Below are 18,459 nucleotides of genomic sequence, written 5' to 3'. Positions count from 1 at the left end.
CACAGACACGCACCAAACACTCTTGCATTCAGTGTTCAAAATACAGCAATTTGAAGTTTAGCTGCTTACCTTCTAAGGCAGCCCCAGTAAGTAGAACAACAGAGGCACGGAAATCAGCTGTGCCGCGCGAATCAGCTGAGCCAAAAAGGAAATATAGGACAGGATAGGGCAGGGGGCCAGGTAGTTAGTTCCGACTATCCAGCTGATAAGTCGGAACTACCAGTTTGCCCGAACCAGTTATAACCGGCAGTAGCCCACCACTGCTTACTTCTCATTCTTCATATTGTATGTGTTGTGCCTCGTCCTCCTCAGCCGGGCCCCTCCCGTCTCCTCCTGGGCCTGTTATCAGACTCCGAGTCTGATAATGAAGATGAATGGCCTGTCATGCCTCCAGCCCCCGGCCCTGGCCCATGCCCAGAGAGGAGTCAAGGAGTGAAAACAGAAACCCCATATAGCTCACTCATACAGTGTGTGTTCCTTCGACGCAGCCGTCAGAGCAGGAAGTCAGCCAAGTGGTGCAATTACCCGGACCTGCTCCCTCTGACCCCTCCCTTTCCCAGATGCCAACAGTAGAGACAGCTGAAGACAATTCAGTGTGGGAGGATCCTCGCTTCCGGAGATCTGAGAGGCAACGCCAACAGAAGGAAGGGTAGGGCAGGCCTGGATAAATGCTGAGTCATGGAGCCACACCCCACAGCCTATATAAAGGACCTACTTTTGGCATTCCAACCTTGAGTCAAGCAAAGTCTCATCTAGTTTGTTGAAGTCACAACATGGACTCCTGCCTGCCCTGAGAAACCTGGAAGGAATTTGGCAAAGCTGCAGAGGCTTCGTTGCCATGCTTGATACGGACTTCCTAGACCCAGTCATCGGAGGGGGAGGGAGACACGACAGTATGCTTCATGAAGAAGCATCAGTCCCAGTCAAGTTCTTGAACAATGAATGTATCTTCCATTGTTTTTTTTTAATGGCTATTTGTTTAATCGTTAATCAGTTACTGATTCATGAACCGTCTACCTTAACATTATTAAATGACGTGAGTTATTAGTGATTGTTGTATCTGAAGAATCACAATAGCACAATTGATTTCCATGATAGCATATTAGTTCTGATATCTATCTTGATGCATCTGATCAAGCAGGTTTTTGAAAGGCAATGAAAATTGCAAATTCTGCGAGTTGGAAAGACAGGTAGATGGAATACATATAACTGCATACACAGTGTACTTCTATGTTTACATATTGCATTAAGCTATAACACAAAGGTTTTGGAGGACAAAAAATCCAAATACAAATAAACAGCATTGGTATCATGGCATTTTTTTTAAAAAAAATTGCTTGACAGATGCTTTATTCAATAAACCATAGTTCAAATAAGCATGGCTTAGTAGCTTACTACAGTATGTGAATCTAGCCAATAGTTTTGCCGGAGAATTATATGCATTATGTGCTCCACTAACATGAATAACAACATTTACAGTCTGCAACAATATCTGTAATATTATTAAACAACATCTGACTATCCTTACAAAGAACTTGATAGGTGGACAAAATATCAAATCCAGTCTAAAGGTATGGCTGACTGTGTAACTAATCATAATTTTACACACCTTTTAAAATATATTTTGGGTCCACTCAAAGTGGCACACATACTTATTACTCCTGTTTTCCCAACAACCATCCTGTGAGGTAATTGGGCTGGGAGAGAGTGAATGGCCCAAAGTCACCCAGCCAGCTTTCATGCCTAAGGGAGGCTTAAACTCAGTCTCCTGGTTTCTAAGCCAGCATATGAGTACAAGGCATATTATAAACATTTTATTCAATGATATTGGAGACAATATATCCAAAATTTTATTAGCCAATAGTTACAATCCATATTCCCATTCTATATAGAGGCAAAATGTTTTAGCAATGAAAATTCGACAGATTAAGAAGTGGCAGAGCAACATATGACTTAGTTTTTGAAACTGAATGGCTTTCTTTGCCTATAAAAATACATCCTCTGTAAGACCTCAAAATACTATCTGCCAGCACTCAATTCCTGCTTTCACCTGTGAACTACAGTCTATAATTTTATATGTCACAACTTTAAGATGTAACAGTGAAGGGTTATTGCTAGCTAAAGGAAAGCTTCCCATAATTTACCCAGTACAGATTTAGCTCAATTAATCTCACTCGGGTTCTCACAGACTTTCACTGGAGTGGGAGTTAAAATCAATCCCAGCATGTTTCACCAGATAATGAAGTTAGCAATGCTCCAATAGGGTCTCAAAGAAATCTCTCTCCTTAATAAATAACATTTTTCCCCACACAATGAACCACTTTCAATAACAAGCAGTCGAGTGAATGCTCTTTGGATCAAGAGAACTTACCTACTGAAGAAAACAATGCAGATCTATTCTCCTGCATTTGCTCTTTGACCAAGGAACAAAACATCTGAATAAACTTTTTTGGGATAAACTAACTTTACAAGAGCTTTTGAATAAAAACATTCAGTGGGAAGAAAAGACTAGAAGTTGGCACCAGAGAAAACTGTTCATAAGGTAAAAGGTTCAAACAAGAAACAAATATTCCATAATGAAGTCTCTTTGATTTAGGAGAAAGACTTTTTAAAAGTTTATTTATAGCAGGATTGTATTCATCATATGCTGCCTTTTTTACCCTGAAAGGAAAAGATATGGGGGGCTCAATTTAACATATATTTAGCCACTATAAACTATTGCTGTAAGAGCATTGGCAATCAGCAAAAAAAAAAAAAAGGGGGGGGGGAAGGTCATGGTCATAATGTCTACCAATAATTTAATTTACAGTATTCAAGGCATCAGTAATGGCATCTCCTTGGAGAGTGCTGTCGAGCAGTAGGAAAAACGGCCTCAGGAAATGATGTGTTCTTTTTCATTGGAGGTGTATATTTACCAACAAGACAACAAGTAAGGATGTGCTAAACATACTGTCATGGATTTATTTAGTCCCAAATGGGCCACGCCAATCCAATTCTAGATTCCGGAAGTAGGTCAACTTCAAAAGGGGCTGATGCAATGGGGTGATTGATATTTTAAAGTTATAATTCTTCCAAAACAAACTGGGTCAGAACAGCCTGTTATTTGATTGATTTATTCTATGATTTTGCCCACTCCTACTAAGCAGGTTGAAAGATGTTTGTAAGGCATCATTCAACTACCACTCCAGTGTTTAATAAGGAATTGATCTAAATTAGAGAAGGCAACCATTGGTGGGCAAGACCTGCATATACTATTTATTTATTAAATTTATATACCACCATATCATTCTATGAAGAGATTCTTGGGAGAGGAGGCTACAGTTGGTGACATAATGATCCACTGCAGGAAAGGCATAGCTAGTTAGCACATATACGCTTTGCGATTCACTATCATAAGATATATGGTGCTGGCTACCAGCTTGGTTGGCCTCAAAGAATTGGACCAATTCAAGGAAGTCTTGGGGATCAATAAATATTAACCTTGATGGCAGTGTTCTGAAGGGATTAGGCACGCTGGGAAATTACTGGGCTTCCTTTGTGCAGTTTTGGGGGCCACTGTGAGAAAATATTGTTGGATTAGATGGTCCACGGAGTCAATCTACTAGAGTACTGCTTATGTTCTCACGCAAAGATCTTTTTCACTTCCTTTCAAAATCATGACCCAGCTGTTTAAAGTTAAACAAATACTCCTTAAAATTTCTCACGGTAGCCAAAGTCCTTACTGTTCCTTCAGTTCAAAACAATTGTTGTAGTGCTTTCTTTCCACCAGCAGATGTCTCTCTCCAATCCACAAATTTCAAGACAACAAAGTAACATGTTTAAATCCAGATAAAAAATACTTTCTCTTCAATTTCTTTTCCTTTTATTGTTTTTAATTTCTCCAAGATAAATCCAATTTCTCCAAATCCAATTTTAAATCCAGGTAGAAAGTTTTCTTTTTTGGGCTTTAGTCCTTTAACTTCCTCTTTGTTCTTCTTCCTCCAATTAAAATTCCCAAGTGCCAATTAGCTGCTTATTTCCATGCCAGGACCTCTTTTAAGCTTTTAAAAAATCTTTTTTACCTGTGAGTTGGCCAATCACTCACCCGGTAACAATACTCCATTCAAACATCGCTCCTGCACTAATCTTAGTCCCGTTGCCCCAGCTTCAGAGTAGTTGTTTTAATGGCTGCCATCCCTGCCGCCAGTTCAGAGAGCTGCCTCCGACCCTTCGAGGAACTTACCTGTTCCTCTTGGTCATCCAAAGTGCCTTTCCCTCTTCGCCGTCCCTCCAAGATGGCTCCAGTGCGAAGACCCTCTGACTGCGGTTTATTTGGCTGGATTTTTACAAGGCTCATCGGAGTCCACTGTTTTTTAGCTAGTCTCGCTGCAACGCTTCCAGTGAATCCCTAGATTTTGGTTTTATAAGCAGTTCCTACATCCAAAGTTAAAGATATGCTTTCAGACACATTTCTAGCCAAGGACTTTGATTTTTAATATTTGGAACTGCTGGTTTCTAATAATGATGGTGATGGTGGTGATAGAATAAATTTGTAGGTCTATTATTAGACAAAATTACAATATTCATTATCTAGGATTTACCTCTTCCAAAAAAAAACCCCACCAGTATATGTTCAGTGTAGTGTTCTTATTACGAAAAAAGCTCTCCTGTCATAATGATGTATGAGGATCAAAACAAAGTTATGACCAGGAGCAGGTATTTTGTGAAATTTCTCAGATAATTTGCAATGAAGTTTGAGTCTCTTAAATAACATTCACTACTAACCTCCAAGGGACTGTTTTGATGTGGCTGTATTTGCCTTCAAGCTATAAAAGACTGTTTAGATTTCCCCACTGATAAAAACTTTCAAAATCACTCATTGTAACTCTTGCTTTGAAGAAATCTTTACTTGAATATTTTTTTACTTGTAGGAAACGGTTATGATGGTGGTAAGCATTCCAGAGTATATATTCATGCATATCAATGCTTCTTCTCACAAACTGAATCAGGAAATAGTTGCATCAGCTTTTCCCATTAGGACTGAACGTTATGCCATCTTCATTTACTACAGCCCTCCACAATCCAACATTCTCTGGATGTGCTGAGACTTCACTTCTAAGAATTTAGCCAAAATGGTCAAAGGCAATCCAAACCATTTGGAGAATGTGAATTTTGAATGAATCAGCTGGTCAATTTTGAATGCCCCAAATATCAAAATTATGACAGCATGCTTAATTATAGGCACTTGACTCTGAAAAATTAGGTGGGCTCAGAATTAGAATATTGCATTTTGCGAGCATCTTGGAATGAACAGCATAAATAGTCACAAGTGTCTTAAACAGGATGGTGAGAATATATATGCCTCTCTCTTAAAAGAGTTATCAACCACTCATTATGCTTTATGAGGATGATGGTATTATAATCTGACTCCCTTCCTCACATTACCTTGATGTAATGAGAGAACTAAGTAGCCCCAATGATCTTGTGTGATGATGAGAATGTGAACTCTAGCAGGACAAGCTTTGCCTTCAAAAAAGGAATTTAAGATTAATCTACAATGAGATGAGAGCAGGTCGGGCTCTGCAACTGTTAAGAGAAGCCAGCCAATATAGAAAAAGGCACTCCAAAATCAAACTTGGAAAGAAGGCAAAGACAAACCGCTATAGAAATTACATCACTTTGACATTTAAGAATGAAAAATCTTGGTTGGGTGATACTTCGGTGGAACAAAAACACAGAAATCTGCAACAAGAAAAAGGGACATAATAACTGCAGTCCAAAAGAGAAAAAAACATTCTGGAATCAATTTTGCTTTTGGTCTTTGAATTGAGTAAATATAAAAAACAAATGACATTACTAATGATAATTGTTTATTGCTAGCATCTGATTTAATTAAGCATCACTAGATACTCAACCCTGGAATCAAGTCAACTACATAAAAGAAATGGAGAATGTAGAATTGCAATCCAGAGTACAGTTTGTGAAACATTAGAAAATTGAAGAGAGTGAGTTTGGGACTTACTCTCTTCAAGGGACATGGTGGCACAGGAGCTAAGATGTGAGCTTATCGATCAAAAGGTCGGCAGTTCAGCAGTTCGAATCCCTAGTGCCACGTAACGGGGTGAGCTCCCGTTACTTGTCCCAGCTTCTGCCAACCTAGCAGTTAGAAAACACGTAAAAAATGCAAGTAGAAAAATAGGGACCACCTTTAGTGGGAAGGTAACAACGTTCCATTTGCCTTTGATGTTCAGTCATATCGGCCACATGACCAGAGATGTTTTCGGACAGCGCTGGCTCTTTGGCTTTGAAATGGAGATGAGCACCGCCCCCTTGAGTGGGGAATAACGGGCACATATGTGCGAGGGGAACCTTTACCTTTACCTTGCCAATAAAATATAACCAGGGAGACAGGGAGAATATAAAATCGACGTAGAGAACAGATTTAGGGCGCTTAGGTTAATGCAAAAAGGAAAAAGTTTCCCTTTTGCATTAAATAGTAAGAGACATTATGAAAATCAAAGCAGAAAACCAAATCTTAAAAATTCAAAGAGGAAAAGATCCAAGTGGCTTTCAGAACAAGTTATTAGGATAGTCAGGGAAAGATAGTAAGTGGTCCCTGCTAGAACGCGGGAATAACACTAGGAAGAACAGAAAGATGGAAGATGAAGGCTTTGTACATGGTGCACAAGATGAAGGTGCACATGGTGACAGAATACAAGTGCCGTCAATGGCAAAGAAGGATTGGTATCTCAAAGATGTTTTTTTTTAAAAAAAAAAGAGGAATAAGAAAATTTTTATTTAAAGATTTTAAAAAAATCACAAGAAAAATTACAATTACTGTAAAATAATGATACTCAAGAAGAATTAGGAGAGATAAGATATAGACAAGTGAGATTAGAAGAAAATGGAAACGCTAGCTAAAACTCTACAAATGGGTTTGTTTGTGTGTAAAAAGCAGATTTGCACTGAGAAATGATTACTCAGAAATGGATTCTTCTACAGCATGAGCTGCAAGAAGCAACAGACAAGCAATTAACTAGGAAAGCACCAGACACAGATGAAATGCCCAAAGTGAAATGTTTTAAAGCTGCAGCAGACAGTTAAAATTCTGAGAAATATTAGCAATATTTGGCCTGGGGATTTCAAACGATTGTGCCTGCATTGACTGCAATAGATGCAAGAAAATGTACAAATTATTGAACTGTTACACTAATTCCTAATCCAACAAAATTAATATGATTAATTTGTCATGCATAAACCATCATCATAAGAGGAGTGTCAATTAATGGGAAGATTCTAGAAAAGACAGATACATAGGATTGGGTATTTAACATAAGATAGGATAACAAAGAGGCGAGAGAATACATGAAGGAGCTTTATTTTTGTTTCATTGACCATACGAGGCCTCTGACATCAGTTTTATTTGTTTTCCAGCAGAACAAATAAAGATGGGCAGTTTTCTGGAGAGATTAAACCTAGGAAGGAAGGCAATAATAAACTGATATTTTCAACAAATATCAGAATAGGGTTTTTTAATCATATGGTTGTAAAAGGTGGACACTGACAAAGAGGCAGAGAATAATGTCTTTCAATTATGGATTTGGAAATAATTATTACAAACACTATGGAATGCAAAAAGAATTGACAAAACCAGTTCTTGGCTGTATCAAGATTGACTGCTCCCTTAAGGCAATGATCAGCAAGCAGAAACTGTCACTCTTAATGTGATACAAACAAATGAGCTTGGAAAAAATGATGACCACTTAATTATTGTTGTAGTTTACCAGTCACTTCATGTGAGATGGGTGGCCGTATATATTTGATAAAAGAATATTTAATAAGGTAAGTTTATTTAGGGGTGCGGTGGCTCAGTGACTAAGACACTGAGCTTGTCGATTGAAAAGTCGGCAGTTCAGCAGTTCGAATCTCTAATGCCACGTAACGGGGTGACCTCCCGTTACTTGTCCCAGCTTATGCCAACCTAGCAGTTCGAAAGCATGTGAAAAATGCAAATAGAAAGATAGGGACCACCTTTGGTGGGAAGGTAACAGCGTTCCATGCGCCTTTGGTAGCCACATGACCACGGAGATTTCTTCAGACAGCACTGGCTCTTCAGCTTTGAAATGGAGATGAGCACCGCCCCCTAGAGTCAGAAATGACTAGCACATATGTGCGAGGGGAACCTTTAACTTTACCTATGTTTATTTACTTACTTATAAGCTTTACAGATTGGTCCAGTTAAGTGATTCTGAGCACCCTTCACAAAAATTACTCAAAAATTAAAACCAGGATCATGTACCAATAATGGCTGACAAAAATATAAGGACTACTTGTATTTTTATCCATTCATTCTACAATTCTAGCCAGCAGTTTATAATGTTCATCTTAACTTTCTTCTGGCTGTTTTTCTGACTGGCATGGATGGAATTATGGTTACTCTTAAAATAAGTCATTTTTCATTGTTGTATTTTTGCAAATCTGGAAGGTCTCTAAAACAAGTCAATCCAGTTGTTTTTAGTAGCCTATTTAGCCTTCTTCGGTAGTCTATTTTGGAATTCATAAAAATCTGTTGGCTACTGAGACAATTAAAAATATGCCATCTTCATTATTCATATTTCCGGAAATGACTTATAAGACATTGCTATAGGAGCTGTGCTCAAATAAGGCATAAATCTTTTTATGATACTGGACTTTTTTTTAAAAAAAATCTGTGCTCCAGGCCATATATTTCTAATTCTTTATTGCAAAAGTAACTAGATTAACTTTAGATATTCAAGTTATGAAACTTGAGGGTGGGGCCCCTAGATGGCATCATTTCTAACAGAGGAAAGTTCAGATGAGCTGCAGCATTTTTTTCACAAATGTATTTTGTATTGCTGTTCATGGATTGTTAGCTGCAAATGGAGACCTGAACGACAAGATATGACTACATCTTGATCCCACTAGACAGAAGCAAAATCTCTCTACTCAAGGCTTCATTTACTAACCAGATGACTCACAGGAGCATAAAATGAATAGGTTATTTCATCACCAGATAATTTAAAGTTGGGATCCACCCAGCCCAAGAGCTAGGGCTATTACAAGCCAAGGAAATGCAACTAGTACAATCACAGAGCAATAAGTGTACTTCGTAATAACAGGATCTAACAAAGAGCTAAAATTCTGCTCTAAATACATGTTTAACAATAATCATGGTGTGTGAGAGATCACAACTTCTAGTATATTTATTTAATTCACCTATAACTACGACTGTAGATGAAAACCACGAAGTATACACATTGACCACCTTTGGAAGTTTGTATCTTAAAAAGAAGTAGAAGAAAATATGGAATGCAAGCTGTTAACAATTACCTTCCCCCATCCGGCCTCCCTGGTAGAACTAGACCAACATATCCAATGGTAAGTGATAGTCGGGAGTGTAATCCGGTCATAGGTTCCCAACTGCTCTGAAGCAAATCTCATCAAGTGGATAGTTACTTATTTTAACTAGGTAAGTAACCTAGTTTAGTGGTATAGTTTGTAATTTCTATCTTTCTAACAATGCCTTTTCAGGATAGCCCCGGAATTACTCTCTGTACACACATTCAAGATGCTGTTCACTAGACCCTTAAATATGCTGTTATCCTGTCGTATTTTTCACAAATGTAATGTGTGCATGGTTATGTTTATGTACATTGTCTTCTCTTGCTATTGGTGTTCTTCTGGTCAAAGTTTTGATTACTATTATCACAAAGATCACAGCAACTTATCTTTGACAGGCTATTTTCAAAGTATGAAAGACTTGAATGAAAGAGAATAAACAAAGCTTGGACACAGATCACAGAAAAGCAATCCAAAAAGAACTGAACATTCTCAACGTTTGAAAAATCCTGAATGATAAAAGCAGTCTTTAATTACAAGTAATGCTCAACTTATGAGCAGAATTACAACCAGTATTTCCATTGCTAAGTAAGGTGAGTCGCACCCAATTTTATAACCTTTTTGCCATGACTATTAAATGAATTACTGCAGTTGTTAATTATGTAGTCATTAAACAAATCCAGCTTCCCCATTGACTTTGCTCATTCAAAACCAACTGAGCAGGTCACAAATGACGATGACATGATTCCAGGATACTGCAACCCTCATCCCATACATGATGTTTGCAACCACCCAAATTTTGATCACAAGGCTGTGGGGATGCTACAACGGTCATAAATGTGAGTTTGAGTTGTAAGAAACTTTTGTTCACTACCACTGTAACTTTGAAAGATCAATAAATGAATGGATGTAAGTCGAAAACTATCTGTACCAAAAATATACAGCCATATTTAAAATGCAACAAATTGTTGCAGAACCAACAGGTAAAATCCTGAGGATGATTATTTCTGGGGTTTTTTATCTTCTCTGCCCTAGTGCTCAGTCCTAACTCTTGCTGCATCAGCATCAGATCCAACCTTCCTGTATTTATATTCAAGAAACAAGTTTCGAGTAATAGTCCTGCAGACATTCTATAAGGTTGCCATAAGGACATGTGAAATCTTGAACCTAAGGCAGTGATGGCAAACCTTTTTGGCACCAAGTGCCCAAACTTGAACGCATGTGCATGCGCACCGGAAAACCGAAGATCAGGTGGTACATGCGCACCGGCCAGCTGGTCTTCAGTTTCCAGCACTCCAGCACATGCGAAGACCAGCTGGCCAGCATGCACGTGCGCATTGGAAACCAGAAGAGCAGCTAGCGATGGCGTGCGTGCCCACAAAACGGATGTCTTCTCAGAGAGGTTCGCCATCATAGAGTTAAGGGATAGGCATTTCATGATTACTCTAAGTAAAAGCAACTGAAAAGCACAACGTTAAACATTAAAAATACAAAGTTCAAAGAGTTTATTCTGTGAAAAATGTGCACCAAGCCAGAATGGAAGTTGATTGATAATTATGCATCAACAATCTTTCTTACAACATTATCCCACAATTATTTATTTTATTTATTTTTATTATTATTATTTTTATTCAAAAAGTTTTACAGAAAATTTTTCCCCCTTTCCCCCCACCTCCCCTCCCCCCTCCCTTCACAATCCCCCTCCCCCCCCCGACTTCCCGGAACGAGCACAAGGTATAGTTAAAAATAAAACAAACATATGCTAAAAAAATTTCGTCCCAACTTAATTATACCCCTACAATCATCAATTCCTAACTTCCCCCGAAAACAATCAAAAATAATACATCATAATCATTCAAAAACAGTCTGATAACTCTTAGTCTGATATCTACTTTGAATATAGTCAATCCATTTTTTCCATTCCTTTAAGTATCTTTCTTGCGTATTGTCTTTCAAAAAGGCTGATATCTTCGCCATCTCAGCCAAATTGGCAACTTTCAATATCCATTCTTCTATTGTAGGTACTTCTTTTTTCTTCCAGTATTGTCCTATTAGTAATCTTGCTGCTGTTATTAGATTTAAAATCAATTTAGTCTCAATTACTGTACAGTCCGTAATAATTCCCAACAGAAAAAATTGTGGCAGGAACTTTATCTTCTTTTTCAAAACATTTTGTAAAATCCACCAAATTTTTATCCAAAAGGCCTTTATATCCTTACAAGTCCACCAAATGTGAAAATATGTAGCGTCATCACATTTACATCTCCAACATTTTGCTTGCATATCTGGATACATACACAATAATTTTTTAGGATCTAAATCCCATCTATAAAACAGTTTATAAAAGTTTTCCCTCAGATTGCCTGCGTGAATTTAACATTTCTAACCCAAATTTTTTCCCAAGTTTCCAATAATATTGGCTCCTGAAAATTTTGTGCCCACTTTATCATACAATCCTTTACCAAGTCTCTTTCAGAATCTATTTCAATTAACACATTAGACAATCTCTTTATATGCTCCTGAGACTGATTTCTAATTTGCTTTACCAAATTTCCCTCGTTCTGCTCTATACCAATTTTCTGATCTTCCTTCCATCTAGCACGTAGTTGCTCATATTGAAACCAAGTATAATTTTTCCCTTCTTCTTTTAGTATGTGCAGAGATTTTAATTGCAAATTACCTCTTTCAGTATACAAAAGGTCTTTATATGTAATCATTTCCTGATTCTGTTCTATATTTATATTCTCTATTGTATGTCTAGGACTTGCCCATATAGGAACCTTATAATTTAGTTTATAAGAGTATTTTTTCCAAACACGCAGAAGAGCAGTCCTTAACACATGATTTTTAAAGGCCTTATCCACTTTTTTGTCATAAATTAAATATGCATGCCATCCATATAGCAAGTCATAACCTTCTATATTCAAAATTCTTTCCTCCATTAAATTAAACCAATCACTTATTGCAGAGAGAGCAGCACCACTTGATCTTCATTTTTGTCCAATTTGATTTGCATTCCCCCCATTCTATTTTCTATTTGCTGATTTGACTGAGCAATTTCTAGCACCTCCTCCTCCACCACCTCCAGTCTTTTTGCCAAACCTTGGAAAGCCATCAAAATATCTTCTCTTATTTTTTTATTATTCTCTTTTATTTCTTCTCTTATTTTCTCATTATTATCCATAATCTCCTTAAACCTTTCTTCAAACACTTTCCCTTGCTCTTTAATCAAATCTTCTAAAGCTGGTTCAGAACCCCTTCTACCCCCAGTCTTAGGTGGTTTAGTAGCCATTTCAATTTTTAAAATTCACAAAATATAAGTCTAGAAACTTCTCTTTTCCCCTTTAAGTATAGGAGAGCTCACTTCATTAAAATCCACAGATAATGTTTCTTAGCTTCTTAGTTACACAGCTTGTTTACAATTCCATTCTTCACTTTCACTTTCTTTCAGGCGCCATCTTAAACAGTCAGTTAAAACAAAGAAAAAAAAGTTTCTCTTTTTAAAAGGGTAGAAGTCAGGAAATCAAAAATATTTGCAATCCAGTAGTTGTTCACTCGTGCTTATTCCGTCTGCTTATAGAAATCCATAAAGATAAGACAATTAGCAGAGATGGACATTTTCTTCTTTTCCTGCTTTTGCAGGAGCGCACTGAAGGTCGGAGCTTGTGGCAGGGTGATTTATGGGATTCGACCCTCAGGGCTCTGTTTAATAAAAAACAAAGCCCCTGGGGAGGTCTACCACTCCCCCGCAGCTCTTATCTCACCCTTTCATCCAGGGAGAGAGATTAAAGCCGGCTTTTTCCTGGCTTTTACGATGTTCAGTACGGAGCCCCTTAATTAGGAACTCAGCGAAGAAGGTGGCGCCACCGGAAGTCTAATTATTTATTTTATTTATATATCATATTCATATATCATCATGCATACATATACAACAGTTCAAATGAGAAATTTCTTATCATTTGCTTTGTCAAGTCCATCTTGAAATTCTAAGATATGTTGCTCTGTCCGATTCTCAGTAAAAGTAAAATATCTAAAAGAGAACAAAAAAGAAGCAACGTGAGATGGCTGTCATTTAATCGTAGATCTTTAACACTGTCGGCAAATTTGTCACAGCAATGGGTTTGACACAGTTTTGGGGAGTTGCCTCTTTTCTTTAAGTTTCAACAAACAATCAGAAGATCTGGATTTAATCTCCAGGTTAAAATGTAAGCTACTGGAAAAGCAATCAGTTGACCAACAACTCCAGTGCTAAAGGACACACCAGCAGTAGGCAGGGATGTGAAGTGAAGCAGGACAAAGGTCACAAAAACCTTTCCCAAGAAGGAAGAAGAAGGGTGGGGTTTCTTTCTTTCTTTCTTTCTCTCTCTTTTTCTTCCTTCCTTCCCTCCCTCCCCTCACTTTCTTATACTTTTTCCACTATCTTTTTTTCTTTTTCTATCTGAAACTTTTAGTAAAATTATTTTTAATAGAGCCATTCCCCAGGATTCTCCCCAAGAAGGAGACTGTTTCAGCCAAACGGAGTTATATTTACCAATGAACAAACATGGAGAGCAGCAAGACCAGTGAGATCTGCTGCCCTTCTGCTGACGCAATCTCTTGAGGCCTTTTTGAGACTAAAATTCCTGAACCTTGAATTTGCCAGCAGCAGAAGCTGGCAGGAAGATGCTGAGCCCAACAGCAGATTCTCTGCCTTTGTTTGGGAAACTTCTACAGTCAGACACACACGTCATGGGGCCTTTGGGACAGTGTTCAAGAGGCCATTGATGGTATTTTCCAAAGAGCTGTAGTTATATTTCCATAAGGTAAAAAAATGACTTTTTCAAGGATGTAAAAGTTTCCATAACTATTTCACATTCACCTGAGACAAAATCCTCATCAGGTTTAATCTAATATATTTCTGAGTAGGCATGTGCAGAAAAACAGGAATATAATGTACTCTAAATACATCTTAATAAAGTTCCCAAACAAGCAGTAGTATGGAAAATAAATATAACCTGGGATGATATTTATTTTTGGTATATTGCTGATAATTCATTAAATGCAATACTAATCATATTATATAAACCTGTCACATTAGTAATTAGCAATATGATTTTTTTAAATTTGCAGTCAAAAATCTGCAGATTCCAAATATTTTAAAAATCTGAATTACATTTATTTTTCACTTTCTACATAGTATACCACAAAAGAAGAAAAGCCTATGAAACTATCAAATGAAGTGGTATGAGTAAGTGATAACACAGTTTGTGAAGTGCACTGCCCTCTTTTATTGAGATAACAATATGTTATCTCTTAATAGTTTAAAAGCTACCTTATACAGACATATCTCAGCAACTTTGGACATTTGGAAATACAGAGCAAACAAGAAGAGATTGTCATTTTACTTCCTCCATTCTCTGCCATTCTCGAACATACCAGAAACAAACCAGCTCAACACACTATGCAGAGACCTGCATAAACTACATTAGAAGCACTCAAAATTTCACCACATGGAAACTGGAAGAAGATTGAACTGTTAAAGTTTTTAGTTTAGTTTTATTAAATTTTTATTAAATTAATAAAAGTAAACTGCAGAGGATAGAAATTGTACATCCTCCCTATTATTTGAGTATCTGAAGTATCTGGAACTACCTTTAGAAAGCTTTTGTTAATATCTACCCACATGCAGCTTCTTGTCATCCAAGACCAGTATGTCATATCCTAAATTCTCAGTCAGCACAGAATGTCTCTTGGCCTCCTCCTAACATCCCTTCAGGAATTTTAAGAGTCTATCATATCCCTTCTCATTCTCCTCAAGGCTAAACATGCTCAGTTTTCATAATTTCTCTTTTATGGACTTACACTTCCAGTCTCTTAATCATCCTCAAAGTTCATTTAGCTTAGTACTGTCCATGCTGCACATCAGTTGCTCCTCTGGATTTCGTATCTTGATATCAAGGTCCAAATCTGACATTTTCTGCATGCAAAGTTTATAAGCAATCATTCAATCTCACTGCTATTCCTGCATAATTTCACAACTATGGAGGACTGTGATAGGGCCATCGGTTACATTCATACATAAAAGCCAATTGCATAGAGAAAACTTTGGAATTCTCATGTAACAACCATCATCATTATCATCACAATGATACTATTTCAGCAAAAAAAAAATACTGTCCATATGAAGAGAAATTAAATGTGGCTATAGGTAGTTGTCAATTTGCAACCATTACTGAGAACAGAATTATGATTGTTAAATCATCTCATTCATTAAATGTGATTACAACCAATCTTTTTGCAGTCACATTAAGTGGACACCATAATTATTAGGCGAACACAGAAATTGTTAAATGAATTCTGCAGTTGTTAAGTGAACAATTTCCCACAATGAGTATTTTTACCAAAAACCAGAAGTAAAGACCAGAAATTGACAAAAACTGACAAAAATTGGGGTCAAATACCATGGGATGCTGTAAGTGACAGTAAATGCAAGCTGGCTGCCAAAATGCATGAGACCGTGTATGTGTGTGTGTGTGTGTGTACGATTTGACCATCATAACTTTGAAAACAGATCATAAGTAGCTCTGGGGACCTGTGTCATAACTTTCATTGCTAAGTACAGTTGTTAAGTGAGAAGTATCTGTAATTAAAGTAAGTACAGTATGAAGAAAATTGATACTCAGATTTGAAACTTTTTCAGTGTTTTTGTTAACGTGAACATTGGAAAAAGAGACATTATTTAATTTTCCCCGGGGGCCTCATTCATTCCATCTTCCCTTCCTCCCAGCCAATCTCAGATACACAGTTAGAAGTAAGCACTAGTAACGAAGGCCTTATTTACTTGTAAATACTTTTATCTTTGAGGAATGAAATCTTAGAAAAACTAATATGAAAGGAAGGAAGGAAGAGTCCCTGTAGATTTTACTCTAATAGCTATTGCCAACTATAGGGGCGGTGCTCATCTATGTTTCAAGGCTGTTGAGCCACCGCTGTCCAAAGGCGTTTCCATGGTCGTGTGGCCAGCACGATGACATAGAGCACTGTTTCTACCCACTGAAGTGGTAACTATTTATCTACCTGCATTGGATGCTTTTGAACTGCTGGGTAAAAATGGGTGCTCACTTTGTTGCATGATGCTCAGGTTTTGAATTTGAGGAAAGCTGCCAAACCCAGTGTCTTAACTACTGAGCCATCGCACCACCAAGAGATAGTATGAAAGGCTTTCAGAAATGATGTGTCTGCAATTTTTATTTACTTACTTTTTAAACTGGTTGTTCATTTCCATCACTTCATCTCACATCACAGCTGGTTCTCCCTCACTCAGAATAGTCAGCATTGATTGAAAACTCCTCAAAGCTTCAGAAAGCCCTACCCAGAAATATTGATTATATTCTGCCACCTTCTGCTCATCAAACACTACTACCAAGTTATTCTGGAAAAAAATGATACGCAAAAGGCACACATTCTAGAGCAACTCCTTTAAGGAGGACGACTTGCTGACGTCCACACGACGTACATTCTCCAAGATATGGCAGGCAGATTATAAAAGCTGACAAAAGTTGGCAGAGATAAACCTGTCTGCCACCAGTCTTTTGCCTTGGGAAAGCAAAATGTCTGATAAAAATATGTATGGATTCTTCCCATTTCCTCATCAACAGGACAGTCCATAATAAGCAAACAGATCTGTATTTCCCAAATAATGTTCAAGTGGTCTGTTTATCTTTTGCAAAGTTGTACTGCACAAGCTAAATTGTCCACAGTTACTTAGGTGATGTGAGCATTGTAGAAATTCAATAGACCACTAAAATAAACTCTCAAAGTTCATGTAGAAGCTTTCTTTTGTCAAACACAAGGTTATTATACAAATCAACACTGTACAAATGCCTTCGCTCTGTAATGGGCTATTGGTGTAAGCAATTAAAGAAAGCCTTCCATTTGCATGGATTTATTATTTCCCTAGATTATTTGCTCTGCTGTCATGATGGAAGTTGAACACCTGAAAGACTTGCCTTGAACATTTCTTCCTTTGGTTGATTAAAAGGTGATTTACAAGAACAATTCTGCAATTCCCTGAACAGAAATAAGCCCCACCATATTCAGCAGAGTATTCCTGGATAAATATGCATAGGATTATACAAGAGTCAGGCAAGTTTTCCTACTGAAGCTAATAAGAATCATTTCCAAATAAGCTTGCATATGATTGGGTTTAACAACCGCTAAGAGAAGAAAAATTAATTCAGAAAGAACTTAACTGCAGAACATGTTGCTGATTCAAGCAGTCACTGTAAACAGAGCCATAGAGACACTTTTTATTATGGAGTTTTTCTGGTCAGAGAACAAGATTGCTTGTGGTTTCTCCCAAGCAGAGGATTTATTTACAGGCTAGACTTTAACCATTTAATAGGGTGGGAAAGCAAGAGAGAAACAGGGCACTTCATCAGACTGTGCATTCAATACCCGAGGGATTTGAACCATGGCTATAAGTGGGTTAGAGTTTCATCCCATGAAATTATGTGCAACAATATATCTCTGCTCACTTTACTATCCTCTTCCCACCCATGCTGCCGAAGGGAGTCAGAGATAACACTGATTAAGCGGTATTAAGCATCTGAGTGGCCATAAAAACTTATTACTGCTGTTGTTCTTAAAGCTAAATGAGGTTTGGGAATACTGACTGATTACAGATGAATTGTTGGTTTCAGCAAGACTGAGCAGAACTACATTAGGCATGGTAATAAATGTAATGATATGCAAAGCTTCCTTCAACACCCCTTTAATTCTGAACTTCAAGAAGAAATTCCAATTGGAAATTGGCATTATCTTTGTTAAATACACTTAATTGCACATGCAAGAAAAGCTCTCCAAGCCTTGCATTCACAGCTAATTTATCATCTGAGCAAACGGATACAGGGAGAACAATGCAGCTAGTTATGAAATTATTAACTTAAGCTGGAATTCTCTGAAGTATTTAATTTCAGTTATACTGTTTGTTGGCCAAAGAAATCAAACTGTTCAGACAAAAGACAAATGCATGACCTATTTATTTGTGCTAAGGACCACAGAGCAAGCCACCAAAAGGCATACCAAGCACCTCTGAACTGAAATTGTGCAACCTCCTGTGCACTAACAACCTAGGATACA

At 37.5% G+C, this 18,459-nt stretch overlaps 1 protein-coding gene across 10 annotated transcripts in view; it reads right to left on the bottom strand.

Annotated features, from left to right (window-relative positions):
* LOC131200689 (uncharacterized) overlaps window positions 1–18,459 on the bottom strand; it is a 278,336-nt gene that overhangs the window by 238,112 nt on the left and 21,765 nt on the right. For 2 of the 10 annotated variants that reach the window (XR_009155684.1, XR_009155686.1), the window contains exons 2-4: window positions 16,578–16,686; window positions 15,181–15,295; window positions 13,213–13,369 (exon numbers count right to left, since the gene is read on the bottom strand). The exons of 4 other annotated variants lie outside the window; for them this stretch is intronic. The gene's annotated coding sequence lies outside the window, so the exon portion shown is untranslated. Of the gene's footprint in view, window positions 1–13,212; window positions 13,370–15,180; window positions 15,296–16,577; window positions 16,687–18,459 lie in introns of those variants that run through there. 4 more of the 10 variants (XR_009155685.1, XR_009155687.1, XR_009155681.1 and 1 more) reach the window with 2 other exon arrangements.

This window comes from Ahaetulla prasina, chromosome 6 (assembly GCF_028640845.1).
Source record: "Ahaetulla prasina isolate Xishuangbanna chromosome 6, ASM2864084v1, whole genome shotgun sequence".
Taxonomy (NCBI): Eukaryota; Metazoa; Chordata; class Lepidosauria; order Squamata; family Colubridae; genus Ahaetulla; species Ahaetulla prasina.
Note: the sequence above shows the minus strand (reverse complement) of the source record. Positions and strands in the feature narration are given on the sequence as shown.